Source organism: Henckelia pumila, chromosome 4 (genome assembly GCF_033568475.1).
Source record: "Henckelia pumila isolate YLH828 chromosome 4, ASM3356847v2, whole genome shotgun sequence".
In the NCBI taxonomy this organism is placed as follows: domain Eukaryota; kingdom Viridiplantae; phylum Streptophyta; class Magnoliopsida; order Lamiales; family Gesneriaceae; genus Henckelia; species Henckelia pumila.
Window position 1 is genome coordinate 131438502 of NC_133123.1, and position 19572 is coordinate 131458073.

The following is a 19572-nucleotide window of genomic DNA, read 5'->3' on the forward strand; positions in this document are numbered from 1 at the left end:
AGGACAATCAACGAGAAACCAGAAAAAATGTCTCTTTTCTGAGACATACATTGAGTTCAGAACTAATCAAACTTCAATAAAAACTTACTGTGATGGACAAGGTCTCACAAGATTCAATTTAACTGCATAGCTCATTGTCTCAACTGAACCATTCTCATAAATCCTTAGAGACAAAAGTTGACAACTTGAACATATTTGTCCAATCATTGCACACATCCGTTCAATCAAATTTTCAAGGCCTTAACAAGCAAATCGCGAGCTTGACCAGTCTCTCTCAGAACATTTTGCGACATCAGTTTGTTGCACAAGCTTCAGGCCATAACACATCAGTACCTCACTTACCGTCATCCAGTCGCAGCTCTTCCATGCCAAGACATCCATCTGATCGAAGATAATTCATTATATTTCATTACAAGTTTCTTATTTCATCTACGCTTGTATCTAACCCTCCGGATCTTTATTGTTGATTTATCAAAAAGTGGGAAGATTTAGAAAAGTCTTGACATTTTGCACTTGACATAATTAGTTTATTAAGAATGACTTAAAAAGATCAGTTCATCTCTTCTTATCTCAAAGTTTTGATAAACACCAAAAATGGGGAAATTTTGGGGAAATTAAGTTTTGGTGTTTACAATTACGAAGCTCAGCTGATCTAAAAGAAGACCAAATGGAAAGGCAATAAACTGATTTATGGAAGCTAAACTGCCTCGCGCTAAAACTGCCTTGCTCAACTAGCCGGAAATGCTACGCTAAACTGACTCCATCAGTTTACCCTCGCTAAACTGACTTCATCAGCTTACCCTCACCAGTTTACTACCATACCACTTTTGGATAAGATCGTCCGTACTCTGACACACTCTGACGAAGGTAGTGCTGCAATGCAAAGGGAAATGTCGGCTCCAAAATTTGTTGTTGAAAATGACAAATACAACGGGAATAATTCAAAAACCTATCTGAATATTCAATTTGAATTTATGACCGTTAACAATCCAAGGGTATAAATAGAGATCTTGATCGTTCTAAGGAGCTCTCTCTTGCGCACTGTAATTTTTGCTTATATTGCTATCTACAAGAACATTCAAAGTCTTACACGCTTGAGAATCGATCAAGGAACTCGAAGCACAAACGCCTGAGTATTATTCTGATCATTGAAGGATCAATCTTGTGCTAAGAATTTCAAGTTGTATTTATCTTTGTTCTATCATCAGTCTAGGACTGAAACTAAGTTGTTGTACTAAGAGTTCTTGTTTAGGCAGTGTCTAAGTCCTAAACTGGATCGGGGTTTTGCAAATTGCCTGTAAAATTCAAAGTCTTCTAGTGATATCCTTCCGAGGTAGAAGAAGGGGTGACTTAGGAGTATTTGAAATCTCCGAACATCCATAAACATTTGCTTGCGTTATTTCAGTTTACCTACTATCATCACCTATCCTAAACTAATAATTACACAGTGTTCAAATATGTAATTTGGCAAATTTTCGCACACACCTTGTTTGTCAAATTACATTAGATACCAAGATAATTAAGTCTAGAATTCCATCATTAAACCGATCGAGTTCAACCTTTTTATACTAAACTGTTTAGAAGTGTATTCACCCCCCCCCCCTCCCCTCCCCTCCCCTCTACACTTGTAACCGATCCTATCAAATCGTATCACGTGATTTTCACGTGTTCGGCAATTCAATTATTGGGAAAACCGTAAAAAAATTATAATAAAGAATAAACATTTGAGTTTTTAAAAAATAAATAGAATTTGTAAAAATTTATTTAGATAATTAAATGAAAACATATAATAAAATTTGAAAAATAAGATAAAGAAAAAATAAGATAATAATGTTAAAGAAAAAATGAAGATACATTAATCATTTGAGATATAAATTGAAGAATATATGTGTTAAATTTAGGTATAAAATGAGAAAAAAATTTGGTGTGATTTGACACACCAAAAACGGTTAGTATACGACACTCATCTATTATAATATAATATAGATATAATAAAACCAATGACGTAGATTAAAGTGGTATTGAAAAGGTAATATGATTAAATATATAATATATAATTGTTCTACTCATAAATATTTCACTTGTTTTAATTTATTATTTATTTTTTCAGTGTTAATTTGTTTACAAATATACTACATTAGTTTAATAAAATTTGTTAAAAAATAATGATTTAATTATAAATTTTTAGTAGCTGTTAATTAAGATGCTAAATTTAATTATGTTAATTATCATATTAATTTTTATTATATATTCATTTAAATTTTATCATTTAAAAAAGTTTTTATTTATTTTTTTTACCAATTAAAAAATTTATGTATAAAATGTAATATTGATAACTAAGAATCACTTTAAATCTATATAGATTCATTATTACTCATGTCTCTCTATTGTTATAAGTCCATAACTTGAAATTATCATTAGTATTTAAATTGGATTGAAAAAGTTAGTGTAAAAATAATTTCTACTTATATCTTTACCATATTATGTATATAATTACTGGATCAATTAATTGAAATTGTTATTAGGATTTAAGTTAAAAAAAATAATTTAATTGTATAAATGATTTTCCATATCTGCTCGCCATATTATATATAAATTGATTTTTAGAGAACATTCGTCTTTTGGTTTTATGATTTATTCACTCATATGTTGTGCTATATATAATAAAATCATTGACGTAGATTAAAATATTATTGAAAAGTTAATAAAGTTAAATATATAATACATACTACTTCTAAATGTTTCAAATGAATTAATTTATTATTTATTTTTTAGTATTCATTTGTTTACAAATATATTGCAATAATTTAATAAAATTTGATTAAAAAATTATTAATTATAAAGTATGTGTAGTTGCATAATTTTTCTCCATAATAAAATATCGTTTCATTGTATTATATTGCAGAGAACCCATCATTAATCAGTATAACTTTCTATTCATATTTGACCAAATATAAGTAAATTTAATTGAATATTAATTGTAAAATAAAAATATTTTATTATTAATATGATATTTGATTGAATTGACTAAAAACAAACTGATAACACGTTCCTAGTATAAGGAAAGATAAGTAAAGATTATGCATATCTATTTGGATTTGACAGGTTGGGAATCCGGAGTTTGGTGTTGGAATCGCAGAGTCATTGAGATATTGGAACGTGGCCAAATGCTTGGAAGGCAATAGATGCACTTGGTGGCATTGGACAAATCCTTCGTGCAAAACACATATAGCTTACTGGGTGAGTACTACTGTAGTACTGTTAAATATTCTCCATACTTGCGCGCCTTGTTGGTTTCTGAAGAATCGTAGTTTAATTCCTTGTGCAGAATCATGGCTACATCAGTAGTTTCTGGTGAGATCACTGCAGACAGGCCTATTAAAACCGTAGACTTGGAGTAAGTGCTATATATGGGTCAATTCAGAGTGTATTAATCTTTGTTTCAAAGGAATTTGTTGTGTGTATATGGATTAAATGGTGGTCATATATATGCAGGGGTGACTCGTACTGGGTAAATAGAAGGACGCTGCTAGAAACACTAGAAAATGAACATCCAAAGGGGACAATCAAGTACTCCTCCAAAGTGGTTCAAATTGAAGATTCAGATGGCTTCAAGTCTTTGCATCTGGCTGATGGAACCATTGTAAAAGCCAAGGTAGGATCTATATATGTTATTGGCTACTTGGAATGAAATGAAATACAGATTAAGCCAAGTTAGTTTTTGGTGTATGTATTGTAGGTATTGATTGGGTGTGAAGGAGTGAACTCTGTTGTGGCCGAATATCTAGGCCTGAGTAAAGCTTATTCAGCAGGCCGATCAGTGGTTAGGAGCTTAGTAGAATTCAACAACGGTCATGGATTGGAACCTAAGCTTTTTCTATTTGACGGAAAAAACTTAAACTCGAATCTATCGAATCGAATAACACTTAATTCGATATAGGATCTTTTGTAGTTGAATTTACCAACCTATCTTCCGACGAAATTAACAATGCAATGGTCTGATGCCGATCACGAACGGAAAGGGATCGAGTTCACAATCCAAATTCTTAATCAATGTGGTATGATATATTCTGAAGAAGTCACGGCTTCTTTGATAAGAATGAAAAATATCAATCCTTCAATTGATTCGGCTAACCACCCCTTAATATGAATTAATTAATTCATTATATAAACTAATGGGAGTTAAATGATAGTTAAGAAACTACTCCCTCCAAGAGAATTCAAATTTGCTATTTGAATTCAATTGGGTCGGTTCGGGTCAGCCCTCATGGGCGACCCGTTTATATTTCTTACATCTCCCACTCGCACATGAGGGCTAGACCTTTCGTCTAGTATGTTCACAATCATATACCACAAAATTCATACAAGCAAATGGATCGTGTGACCAACAAGCATATTAAATCAGAGCTCATAGCCATACACCTGTTAAGGATATATAGCAGCTCATTTCAAAATATTCATGAGGATATTTACTCGTTATACCCCAGATTTATTATTACACTAATCAACGTATCTCTTGTCCCATACAAAATAATAAGAGCATACTTGATAGAATATTAATCCATATTCATGTATTCACAATTATGTTCTAACAACTATGTTAAACATAATTAGCCGGCTAGTGAATACAAAATGAGTGTCAAAATAAATCTTTCTTTTCCACTGACATCTTTCAATCTCTATTTTAGTTGCTTTCTTAGACATGTACCGCATTACCGAATCATCCATAGTTATTGGTATCATGCTAAAGTAGCAACACTAAAATAAAATTTAAAGAAATCGTTGAAAGTCCTAAGGGTATAAGATTAGGTTTGTATTTAAACCTACGGATCTCACACAATGAGTTGGGACTCATCTACTCATTATCCAGATGGTCACTTCAGCACACGTGGTATGAAAAACACGTGATACGATGTGATTCTTCCTCCTTTTGGAAGCGTATATCATATATTTTAATATTCACATCGTACAGATCTTGGTTCAAGTGTGTCTCAACACTTAACTTGAGTTTTCACCTCGCTTATCCTCAAACATGTATTGAAAACTCTAATCTGGCTATAGACAAGTTTAATGGATTGTGGGAAAATCCAATCCGATTACAATTTCATGAAGTAATCTCATCTTGGTAATTCATGACCAAGGCAACATATGTATAGATTTTATTCACTACAAAATCAATACTGTCTCATCTCTGCATGTTTCTCAACATCAAAGGTGATTGCTCGTGTGAGAGAGCCAATCTCAACTTGTCAGACATACCTTTAATGCGCAGATAAAAAATATAAAATAAATGTGTACACATAGCGCATAATAAACATTCTTATAATAATGAACACAATGTCTTAATTATTCATGTGTTCTACTACAATCACATCCTACGTAGTCCAAGAGATCTAACATGATCGATAAAGATATCTCTTGGTATTGGCTTAGTAAAAGGATCAGCCACCATCATGCGCGTAGGCATGTATTTCAAAGTCACCTCCTTCTTTTCAACAATATCTCTGATGAAATTGTACTTTGTATCAATATGTTTGGTTTTCCCATGATATTTAGGATCTTTTGTGTAAGCAATTGCTGATTGATTATCGCAATAAACTGTTACAGCTCCCACTAGACTGCTTACTACACCTAAATGATCTAGAAATCTTCTCAACCAAACACCTTCTTGCACTGCAGAAGCACACGCCACAAATTCGGCTTCCATCGTGGATAGAGATACACATGTTTGTTTCTTGCTTCTCCAAGATATGCATCCACCATTTAACAAGAAAGCATATCCAGAAGTGGATTTACGCTCATCTAAATCACCACCCCAATCAGCATCTGTGTATCCCATCATTGTTAGATCTTTTCCTTGATAACAGAGGAAATAATCCATAGTGCCTTTTAGGTATCTCAGAATCCTTTTAACCGCACTCCAATGTCTTCTTCCTGGATTAGATTGATACCTGCTGACCAGACCCACAGCATAACAAATATCGGGACGAGTACACATCATTGCGTACATCAAACTCCCTACTGCACTAGAATATGGTACTTTAGACATCTCATGGATTTCTTCATAAGTGTTTGGGCACATTTCACGACTCAAGTTCTCGCCTTTTGCCACAGGAGTATCAATGGGTTTGCAATTCGACATTCTAAATCGCTCTAGAACCTTTTTAATATAAGATTCTTGAGACAATGCAAGCAGTCTCTTAGAACGATCTCTGTGAATTTTAACACCTAGAATGTAATCCGCCTCACCCATGTCCTTCATCTCAAAATTCGAGGACAACCACTTCTTAATGGTTTCTATATACTCCTTGTCATTTCCAGCTAACAATATGTCATCGACATAAAGAGATAGAATTACAAACTTTCTATTGGATCTCTTCACATAAACACAATGGTCTTCATCAATCATAATGAAGTCATATGAGATGATCGCTCTGTGAAATCTCAAATACCATTGTCTAGAAGACTGTTTAAGGCCATAAATTGATCTGTTCAATTTACAAACTTTGTTTTCTTGACCTTTAACAACAAAACCTACTGGTTGTTCCATGTAGATTTCTTCCTCAAGTTCTCCATTGAGAAAAGCAGTCTTAACATCCATTTGATATAATTCTAAATCCAAATTAGCAACTATGGCCAACAACAGACGAATAGAAGTAAATCTCACTACTGGCGAAAAAGTTTCTTCATAATCAATACCCTCTTGTTGAGTATAACCCTTTGCCACTAGTCGAGCCTTATACCTCTCTATTGTTCCATCAGCCTTTCGCTTAATTTTGAGAATCCATTTGTTCCCAATAGCTTTACGACCATGTGGAATTTCAACTAGTTCCCAAACTTTGTTCGATTTCATTGAATCCATTTCTTCTTCCATTGCATTCATCCATTTGTCCCTCGAAGGGCAAGATAGAGTCTCGTCTATGTTTTTAGGCTCTTCTTCATCAACTGAAGATATGATATACGTGTGCCCCTCGATGTCATAATGACGTTTAGGCATACCTTTCCTATTACTCTTCCGAAGTTGGAGATCAGATGAATCATCGTGGTCATGATTGCTCCCACTCGGATCAGGATTGCTCCCACTCGGATCGAATGAATCAACGTGAGCAGGACCATTAGGATTTCTCCCACTCTGATCAGATGAATCATTGTGATCAGGATTTCTCCCACTGGGATCAAACAACGACTCATCCACTTGAGCTTTTGATGACTCATTTGACAACAACCCGTTATCTGAATCAGATAACTCAAATAAAGGTTCATTCCCCTTTATTTCACCTCGCTTAGGAAAATCATTCTCCAGAAATTTTGCATTTCGTGATTCAATCTCAGTAATGCTTCCATCATCTTGTTCACCAATGAACACGTAACCCTTAGAATACTCAGAGTATCTAATAAAAATACATTTCTTTCCTCGAGGACCCAACTTTCCATATTTACTTGTAGAATCATAAATATAAGCAGCTGATCCCCAAGGTCTAAGGTTACTGAGATCCGGTTTTCTACCAGTCCAAAGTTCATATGGCGTGGAAGTAACTGACTTTGAAGGTACCTTGTTTAAGATATAGGCCGTAGCTAATAAAGCATCTCCCCAAAAAGAAATAGGCAAATTAGCTTGTGCCATCATGGACCTCGTCATATCCAACAATGTTCTATTCCTTCTCTCAGCAACACCATTTTGCTGAGGTGTGTAAGGAGTAGTCAATTGTCTAATTATTCCCTTTTCATTACATAGATCCTTAAATTGATATGATAGATATTCACGACCTCTGTCAGTTCTCAAGGCCTTTATGGTTTTGTCCATTTGGTTTTCCACTTCATTTGCATAACGTCTAAAACATTCCAATGCTTCAGATTTATGTGAAATCAAATAGACATGACCATAACGAGTGAAATCATCTATAAACGTAATGAAGTAAGAGGCTCCATGTCTTGCCTTCACACTCATTGGACCACATATATCTGAATGAATCAATTGCAATGGAATTCTGCCCTAATTGCTTTTCCGAATGGTTTCCGTGTCATTTTACCAGCAAGACAGTGTTCACAATTTGAAAAATCAACTTTAGAAATAGAACCCAATAGTCCTACTTTCATTAGTCGATTCATTCTGTCTTGCCCTATGTGACCTAATCTAGCATGCCAAGTATAAGCATCCACATTTGCATGACTAGATGAACAAACATTTAACGAAACACAACGATCAACATAATAGTTAAATATTTGTCTGTCACAATCCAACACAATAAAACCATTCCTAAGATGTCCACAACCATAATACATATTGCCATAGTAGATACGAACAAGAGTACTACTAAAGTTCAAACTGAATCCTAATCCTAGAAGAACAACAACAGATACTAGATTTTGTCAAATTTCAGGTGCATAGAGAACATCATGTAGGATAAGAGTCCGGCCACCATGCAACTCAAGTTTGCAAGTACCGATGCCTTTGACTTCAACTTTTGCATTATTTCCTACATATATCCATCTTGTACCACTAGGGACTCGACGAAAATCTACAAACGCTTCACGATCTCTAGTTACATGGTCTGTTGCTCCTGAGTCTACAATCCACACAGGATAAGATTCAGTTAATAAAACAGTACTAGAGACACATATAGTACTCACAAAAGCGTTAGTAAGTGCTACCTTTTTAGGCTCAGGGCACTCGCGAGCGAAATGACCAAATTCTTGACAATTATAGCACTTCATTTTGCTCTTATCTTTCTTCTTCCCAAACCTCTTACGCTTATTCTTTTGGTTTGGCTTGAAGTTGTTCTTCTTGGATCCTTCCACAACATTCTTTCCCTTCCAGTTTTTCTTCAAGTTCTTAAAGCGTTTAAAGCCCGAAGCTTTCTTGGAACTAGATTCAGCCACAAAAGCACTTGCTATGGACTTAGCAGCACCAAGCCGCTCATCCTCAAGTTCAACATGGCGAGCAGCATCAGAGAAAGTCTTAATGCTATCATTGTGAGTCAGATTGACTTTCAGATGCTCCCACTTTTCTGGAAGAGATCGGATCAAAGCTTGAACCTGCTGCTCATCAGAGAGAATATGACCGGCCGGGGTCAATTCACGTATCATGTTTGACATAGTTCTCAAATGCTGTTTTATGTTGTGATCAGCTTGTTTCTTGTAAGTGTCAAACTTGATAGTCAATTGCCTCAGGCGGGTGACAGTGGTACCTCCATATTTCTCCCTCAGGTACACCCAAATGTCATGAGCAGTAGCATGTTGTTCACATTCATGGATGAGATCATCAATCACAGAGCTAACCAAAATAGCACGAGCAGTGGAATCTTTCTTTTTCCATGCTTGGTAAGCTTCTTGATCTCTCCTCTGCTGAACAGTGTTTCCCACACCGGGATCCTGCATGATTTGGTTGATACCTTCTAAGGCATCTTGCTCATCAAGCACATACCAAATCTTATGGCGCCAAGTATCATAGTTGTCACCATTCAGTTTGTCACCTTTGTTAAGATCAGCAATGATAGATTTGGATGCCATGGTCTGTATATTTTAGAGGTGATAACACATGTTAATGCTCATTAAAATGTACACATTAGTTTTGTACTTGTAATTAACATATATGATGATTTAACATAAGGTATAGACTCGAAAGTTCACTAAGTTCCCAATCATCATCTACAATCCTAATGTTGTATCATCATAAATTTAATTTCAAGGTTACAAAATATATCATTTGATTTTAGGTGAGAATCACTCTAATTCTTCCAGCCTAAAAATCCCACTTAACTTGGAATGTCTCAATAATTCCAAATAAACATATATAGATAAGCATGTATTTACATAAACTAACATTAAAGTTTAAAACATGCTAATATTCAAACACAAATAAAACATAAATTACATTACTTGTGCCACATAACATGTTCATATAAAACATGCACAACTAAACATAGAAACATAGATTATAACAAGACATTTCACTAAATAAAATCTAATTTCTTCTTATTGCACATGCGAGTTATCATTTTGGTCATTCCCTTTGAGAGCCTGTCAGATGGAGCGAACTTCAAGAGACGAGCACCAGTATTTATCATTAAAGATAACGACTTCTTCATCTCGAGTTCTACCTCTTTCCTCTATCTTTTAATCAGTGATGACTGTAAATCTTTAAGGAGGATCGACGAATATTCTTTTTCATTAAATATTTCATCGAACATGCTCTTCCAACATCCAGGCAGAGAATCTCTCAATATTCGAAATATATCATAATCTCGAAAATAATGACCCAAATGCACAAGATCCATACGCATGTCATCCCAAACTTTAATATGTTGAGGCATGCTATGCATGTGATTTATTTTATATTGCTTAAACACGTGCAATTTTGCTATTCGTTCCGGGGCTCTTTGTAGTCTAGCTGCTCCCCGAAGGATGCTAAGAGTGTGTCTAAATCTTGCCATATCTATTTAAGATGAGAATAAATATAATATTGGACACAAAGCCAATCATAATATTTAATATTCATGCTATGAAAATTTTATTGTTCATGATTTCTCATTCTCAATCTTATTGACAAACTTTCCTTTCAAAAACACACGGAATTATTAATTAAGGGTCACAATTAGAATCCCAAACTTAATCCTGAAGCTTTCGATCATTTTAAAAAATTGAACGAAGCAACATTCTTCATATCACTTCAGAAAGCGGATTCATATATTTAATCATTCCATGTATTAAAAAAAAAAACCCACTGAAAGAAAACAATTCACCGCTTGACAAACAAAGTGACAAGTGTTTTTCCAAAAAAAACTTTCTTGCATATGATATTCGACAGATCATCTAATCCTTTTGTCATGCAATTTATAATCCTTTATTTACTATCTTTTATTTATATATATACTAGTTTTTCACCCGTGCGATGCACGGTATGTTATTTTATATATTTAACGATTAAATATATTGGTAATAAGTATAATCGTTTGAATATCTTTAAAAATATTGATAAAATATAATGAATATATTTAAAATTTAATAATATCATATATTTATAACTTTTAAAAAATATAAAGTTTTTTTTGTATAAAGTTGAATATATATACCGATCAATACGTATCGAAATCTCTGTATATCATAAAATTTTGGTATAATCGTTATGATAATTATATGTATCAAAATTTTCGGTACACCGATTTCGGTATATATCAAAATTTTTGGTGCGGTATCGGTATAAAAAATTTTTATTCAATATTTTTCGATATGACATATATTTTTTGTACGATACGGTTTGTTGTCCTTAAGTATATATAGATCATTTTGGCGACCAAATTATGGTATCTTCAATATAATTTTGGATTTTTTATCTCTCTCTAGTATTATTATATACTACAACTCTTTAGGATTTTAAAACGTAATGTCCCACAAAATCTTATAATTCTAAAAAATATTGTTTCATACTTTAATTAACCCATTTTTAACAATGTATAAAAGGAAACTATTTAAATTTATTTTTTAATAGACCAAAATAACAATATACAAATCATATTTAAAATTTTTTATTATTTTAATTTAATATAGTGGGTAAAATTTTCATATAGATAAATTTATTTAATTTGGTAAGATTATAAAAATTGTTAAGTGTATATACACAAAAACCAAATATAAAAGTTTTTTAACAATAACCTTTTTGCAAAAAAAAAAAAAAATTACAATTTATTCGGAGTTTAAAAATTATAAATGGTTTAAAATTATAAATTTTAACTAATAAGATAGAATATTATACTTTTCTTCAAATTTAAAGACCAAAAATATGTTCATTAATAAATTATCTTTGTTTAATCTATCATATTTTTCTTTTATATGTGTTTTTAATTGCAAATATTTTTTATTATATTTGTTTTTAGTTTTCTTAAAGAGCGAAATTAGATAATTGATAGGGAAAAATTTTATAATGAATATTAAAATTTAAAAAAATAATTATCTTGTTAAAAAAATCTATGGTAAAAAATTATGGACTATATTTTATTATTGTTTTTTTTAGTGTTTTGTGTAGTTATCTTTCAAAAGTATATACTCTCATAAAACCAGATAAATATTATTTCTATTATAATAAAAAATAATGTAAATTTATTTTTAAGTTTTCTTCTTCTATTATTTTTATTTTCAATGCAGACAAAATTAAAAATATTTTCTTTTACCATAAAAAAACTAATAAGAAAACAAATGTATTTTATGTGTGTTATATAAATATTTTTAATTTAATAAATTATTTGATGAAATATTTTTTAAAAGCTAAATTACAACATTCGACTTCTCTTGTTGAAAAAAGCTAAATTACAATATATGATCTACATCGTATATTTTTATGTGTATATAAATATTTTTAAATTTATGTGATTGATCACCAATTATTTTCAATACAGGATCATCACCAATTGTAATAAAAAAAATATCATCATTTTATCCATAAAATTTTCCCACAAAGTGCATGCTAACTTGTGGTGCCTAAAAAATTATAAATATATATGGAATATATAAGAATTCAAATTCATAATCACCATAAAAATAAGATATTAAAATAACAATATTTACCCCAATCACATCTAGAAAAATAAAGTGATAAATTAACACAAATTAAAATATAATAATAAATGCATGCTAAGATCATTTAATTACACGACACTTCAAGATTAAACATGACAAAAAATTTTGATTCGTCGATGACTTCTGTGTTCGTCAAATATTTAAATTTCTTGAATTCAAATATATTTGATGGAAAATTATGATTTTTTTTATTTCGAAAACATTTGTTTTATAAAATATTACATTTTCAGAATTTTTAAAAGAGCGTCGTCTAGAATATTTGGTATATTTACTTTCCATAAATCTATATTACGTATCTTAATTAGAACCTTGATATAAATTTACTTAACATATTCTAAAAATAATTATCATTTTTAATCAAATTTATTAATCGACAAAAAATTTGAATTTTTTGAAAAATATTTATTTTTAAAAATTCTGATAGAAAAATAATATATGATTTTTTATAATATCTTTTTATATTATTTCTATTAATAAGAGTTATATCAACCAAGATAAAGAATTTAATGTAATCACACAAAATTGGTATGTCCATTTAAAGATTATCTCAAATGATATAAGTATTTCTCATAAATATGGTAAATATTTTAAAACGAATTAAATTTTTCTGCGAATAATATTATCTTCTGTATTCTAACATAAACTTTTTTAAAAAGAAAAATGAACCTCCTTAATTCTGTAAAATTTCTAAATTTTAATTCTAAATTAGGTAAATTGTATTATTTATGGAACATTTTATATGTAATTGAGAAATATTCTAAATTCGTTGTATTATTATAGAAATTTAGAATTTATTAAAATTTCACATATATGCGGTAATTTGTTTCAAAATTTGATTTGGTAATTTGTTTCAAAATTTTATTTGAAGCAAATTTTCAAACGAATTTTGACTCATATAAATTTTAATTCTAAATTACAAAAATTTTATAATTTATTGAAAATTTTATATATAATTGGGAAGTTTGCAAAATTTTGTTGTATTATTATTATTATTATTATTATTATTATTATTATTATTATTATTATTATTATTATTATTATTATTATTATTATTATTATTATTGTTATTGTTGTTGTTGTTGTTGTTATTGTTATTATTATATAATATATATATAGCATTTATTGAAGATTTCATATATATATGATAATTGTTTGAAAAGTTTGTTCGTTGGCATTGGAAGCATGTTTTCAGATGAATTTAGTTCCGTATAAAATTGTTTATGAAGCAAATTCGAAATACTAAATGAAATAAATTGTTATATAATACATTTGTACATTATTATTTATAGTATTGTAAGATATTTTGAAATATATATGGACTCAAATAATTAATTATTTTTTATAAAGTGATTAAGAAAATTTTAAATTGAAAATTGATTTATTATTATATTTATAGTATTAATTAATATCTACCAATTTAAGCGTAAGTTTTTGGCAAATAAAATTATTATAAAGTAAGTTAATTTGAATCAATTATATTTGTGCATTATATATATAGATATATATGAAAATGACAACTATTTCTAAGTAATATTTAAAATAAATTTCGGTGCATAAAACATATAAATAGAATTAAATAAAGTTTGTTTCCTATTTTAGCTTAAAGTTTTTGGCGGGATTTTACTATATTTGGCAAAAACTCAGTTATTATATATATATAGATATTATGATGATTCTTCTTCTGATTGCACTATAAATATACTAACGTGCATCATGTATCATCATGTCATATAATAAAATAAAAAACTTGGGTTTAGTGTGCCGTTCAGACGTGTTGTAGATTTTTCTGGTTTCCATCTTTACAAACACGTATTCAACCTCATTCTTATTATTGTTATGGCATGCATATCGGTGACTAATTCATTTAGGTAATACAACCTTAACCTTCGTGTATTCTGTCCAGAAAAATATTTAAATGCAGTTTCGAATTTCCTTGAATAAACAGAAGCAAAATCTATTTCTGAATCAAACGAATGCATTTAAAACATCGAAACCAAGTTAGAAATTCAACTAACCATGCTCTGATACCAATGACGGAAAAAACTTAAACTCGAATCTATCGAATCGAATAACACTTAATTCGATATAGGATCTTTTGTAGTTGAATTTACCAACCTATCTTCCGACGAAATTAACAATGCAATGGTCTGATGCCGATCACGAACGGAAAGGGATCGAGTTCACAATCCAAATGCTTAATCAATGTGGTATGATATATTCTGAAGAAGTCACGGCTTCTTTGATAAGAATGAAAAATATCAATCCTTCAATTGATTCGGCTAACCACCCCTTAATATGAATTAATTAATTCATTATATAAACTAATGGGAGTTAAATGGTAGTTAAAAAACTACTCCCTCCAAGAGAATTCAAATTTGCTATTTGAATTCAACTGGGTCGGTTTGGGTCAGCCCTCATGGGCGACCCGTTTATATTTCTTACACTATTCTTCGAAAAGGGTGTAAAATTTGGTGTCATACCATGTGATGATCACAGTGTTCATTGGTTCTACACCCTTGGTCCCTCTCAAGTTGTGATACACACACACGTGAATGTTACGTTCCTTCAAGTCTCTTGAAGTTAAAGAGATTTCTATTGTTTTTTATGGTTTTCTGAAATTATATTTTTTGAAAAAATTGGTGCAGACAAATAAATAATAGTCCAAGATCGAATGAAGCTGAAATAGCATATCCTGAGCAATATTGGAAAAGTTCCTGACAAGATCAGACGTGTGATCGAAGAAACTGATGCGGCGAATTTGGAGTATGCTCTCATAAGATTTAAACATCCTTGGAATCTGATATGGGGAAACATAAGCAAAGGAAATGTCTGTGTAGTCGGCGACGCGTTTCATCCCATGACACCTGATTTAGCCCAAGGGGGTTGTTCGACACTTGAAGACAGTATATATTGTTTTGGCCAGGGTTCTTGCCGCTGCCTTGAGAGGAGAATCACGAGAGAACGAGCAACAAAAAATCAGAAAAGGGTTGGAAAATTATGCAAAGAGGAGATGGAGAAGCATTGATCTTGTTTGGTCAGCATATATGTAAGGTTCAATACAAATGAGAGATGGGGTTCTGTTGAATTTTATCAGAGACTGTGTATTGGCTAAGTTCTTGGGTGGCCTTTTCCTTAAGAAGGCTGCTTTTGATTGTGGCAAACTTAATTAGCAGCAACACCTGAAAAGTTTGATAAAAATTGTCTTTCTTTGAAATGTAACCATGCACTAAGCATCCTCCGAAAATGATGATGCCATTGTTAGAGTAAATGTTTTACAAGCCAATTATTGGTTGATTTTATTCCCTCAAGTGTAATAAATAATATTTATTTTAATATGGATTTATGTTTTATTTATATTTGACATTTATTTTATCTATATACTCATGTAAAATGCATGATAAAGGTCTTGAATATATTGTAGTAAATAAATATGAGTGTGTACATGTAATAAAAATAATGAAACACATATTTTAGTTATTGTGTATTCCAAACTACATTTCTGGTTAATTGGGCCGCCCAAAAGAATAATAAAGGTTATATGTGATGTTGCATACCTTGTTTCATTGGTAAGAAAATAGAGATGTTTAAATGTACAAATTGGTGTTCATACAACGATTTCACTGAACTACTCTCCTCGAGTTTTCTATGTGGTTTGTCATCCATCGAGTGGATAAGTCGATAGTAGTTGTGGTAGTACATCATTAGCCCTTACAACCTGAAACAACATCGAGGATCTACATATTAGAACTGTACTTTGACTTGTTTACCGACTCTGTGAGGATCATCAAGTGGCGAGGTTGGGCGCAGTTGCGACACATGTAAGATCCAGTACATTATAGTCAGGAATTCACCGCCCACCTAAAAATGTGGATATCCTATGTGATATGAGATAATAGTACTCCATGGAATATCTGGCTAGGGTGTGAGATGTGCATTAGAGCAAAGGGATTCTTTAGTTGCACAAGCGATGTCAATATGTATTCTCGGTTATTTATCACATCGTTATCAAAGTTAGTATGCAACCCTCGATGAACCAATTGTTTCAAATTTGATCGGGATATATAAGATGAAGGGACTATATTGTACAGTAATCATAATCAATTGGTTATTGCATACACTATCATTGATAACTAAGGAATCATGGAGTGGTGCTACTAGACGCTCTTATCATGATTAGATTGGTCTAATTATAAATAAGTTCCGACATTTTTATGATTAAGGAGTTGATACATAAAATAAGACTGATTAGTAGGGATGGAAACGGGGTAGCTTTGGCCAAACCCGGGACCCGTCCCATGAACCTGAGGGGTCTAATCTGCGTAAAACCCGTTGGATCCGCCGAAATTTAAATAATTTTAAATTTATTAAATAAAATTTTAAAATTTAAATTAACAAAAAAATATTAAATTTATTTTTCAATTTTATATTAATAATATTTAGGACAAAAAGAATATTTTCACAAGTTAAAATTTATCAACTTGTATTTAATTAATAACGAGTGAATACGAAGGGACAGGAGAGAGAACATCTTGGGAAATTGGTGAGCAATGATAACAAAATCTTAAATGGCGTGATCAAATACTACAAAGAACAAGGAATCAGATTGCAGGTACCAAATTTGAAAAATCCAAAAATTTATTTGATAAAAGCCCAATATGCGATATTTCAAGCCCAGCAAAGATTAGGGTTCATGGTCCAGGTTTGATAGCCCAGTGGACCATCAACTTGCAGGGGGCAATTGTTTAGCCCATAAAATAAAATTATTTTCTCAACCCAAAATAGAATGAGTTCTTTGGCCCAGTTCCTAAGATTGAGTAGCCCAATCATTTCGGTCCATCAAAATGAAGAAGCCTAAGGTCCAAGAATCCAGCGGCAAATCAGAAATGGAAGATGAATTCATTAAGACCAAGTCAAAATTAAAAACATGAGAGAGTGGAGAAGAAACGTGGCCCAGTAGTAAGTGAAGCAGAGTGGTGGGTAGTTAGCCAAAATTAAAAGCCAAAACCATCGGCAGATGCAACACAATGGAGAGAATCAACAATTCACAAAACTTCAAGCTCCAAAAAGCTCAGAATCTTTCGAGCAATATTTCTGCAAATTTTCATACATTCTTCATCTTCATTTTTTTTTTCGAGAATTTTCAGTGCACATTTTTAGCACTTTTTGTTTGGTTCCTCGAAGTATCCAGTAGCATATTTCTTAGGTTTAATGGCAAACACGTGCCAGTTTTCAAGTTTGTAATAGCAGCGTTCAAAATTCGATTGTTATTAAGGCTTGTTCTTCGTTATTTCTTGCGTTCTTTGGCATATAACCGGTGGATTGAGACTGACGACGAAATTGGAGCTCATTTTTGCTTGGTTTAGGTGTTAGATTTGTTTTCTTTTATTTTCGTTTATTTTGGCACGTGAGTACTTGGCATGCCCGCAACACATCCGCTCGAGCCATTTTTGTCTGCAAACAATAGCATTTATTAAAGTTTCACATATATATGGTAATTTGTTTCAAAATTTGATTTGAAGCAAATTTTCAGGCAGATTTTGCTCCATAAAAATTTTAAATTTAAATTACGAAAATTTATCCATTTATTGAAAATTATATATATAATTGGGAAATCTTAAAAAAAATTTTGTCTTATTATTATTATATAAAATTTGTTAAAGATTTCACATATATATGATAATTTTTTGAAAATTTTATTAAGTTTCCAAGCGAATTTAGCTCCATATAAAATTTTTTACGAAGCAAATTCGAAATACTAAACGAAAGAAATTGTTATATAACACATTTGTAAATTATTATTTGGTTTATAGTATTTAAAGATATTTTGAAATATATATGGACTCAAATAATTAATTATATTTTTTTAAATTAATTAAGCAAATTTTAAATTGCTTTATTATTATATTTATAGTATTATTATTATTTACCTTTTTAAGTGTAAATTTTTTGGCAAATCAAATTATTATAAAGCAAGTAAATTTGAATCAATTATATTTGTGCATTATATATTATATATATATATATATATCTATGAAAATGTGAACTATTTCTGAATAAGTAATATTTGAAGTGAATTTCGATGCATTAAACATATAAATAGAATTAAATAAAGTTTATTTATTTATTTAGCTTAAAGCTTTTGGCGGGAGTTTACTATATATGGTAAAAACTCCACTTATATATATATAGTTTTTTTCAAGTGCCCACCTATCATGCTCACCACCATACCCACCAATGATGTGACACTATTCCATTGGATGTGATAAATTGTAGGTCCAATAGAATAGTGTCACATCATTGGTGGGCATGGTAGTGGGCATGATAGGTGGGCACTTGAAAAAAACTCTATATATATATATATATATATATATATATATTATATGAAATGTGAACTATTTTGAATTAGTATTTGATGTGAATTTCGGTGCATTAAACATATAAATAGAATTAAGTAAATTTAATTTCTTTTTTTAGCTTAAAATTTTTGGCGGGATTTTACTATATATGGAAAAAACTTCATTTTGATATATATAGATTAATAACGAAAAAAACTATAATGATATATTTTCATAATAAATATATCATAATAAAATAAAATCATTTCAATCCAAAAATACTATAAACTCAAGTTATGGATAATATATTAATATTTAATATAAGAAAAAATATATTATACATTATTAATATATATACATATATTTTTATATTTATATTATATATATGTATATTTTGGCGGGGAGGGTTTGGTCAAACCTCGTACCAGTCTCGGACCCGCTTGACTGGGTTTAAACCCACCGCACCTTGAAAGATTTAATACGGGGTCGGGTTTAGATCCGACTCATTTACATCCCTACAGATTAGAGTAAGCTTGAATAAGGATGAATTTTGTCTTGAATCACAAAGAATTGTGAACCCACGATTAGCTGTTCCTGGACAATTGAGAGTCACTCAAGAACTGATTTTCTTGTTCCTATTGAGATAAATAAATTCAAGGAGTTG

The 19572-nt window shown here is 30.9% G+C and overlaps 1 pseudogene; it reads left to right on the forward strand.

The window, feature by feature from the left end:
* The first annotated feature begins 890 nt into the window (after positions 1-890).
* Positions 891-15743, forward strand: LOC140861760 (monooxygenase 2-like; annotated as a pseudogene).
* The last annotated feature ends 3829 nt before the right edge of the window (positions 15744-19572 follow it).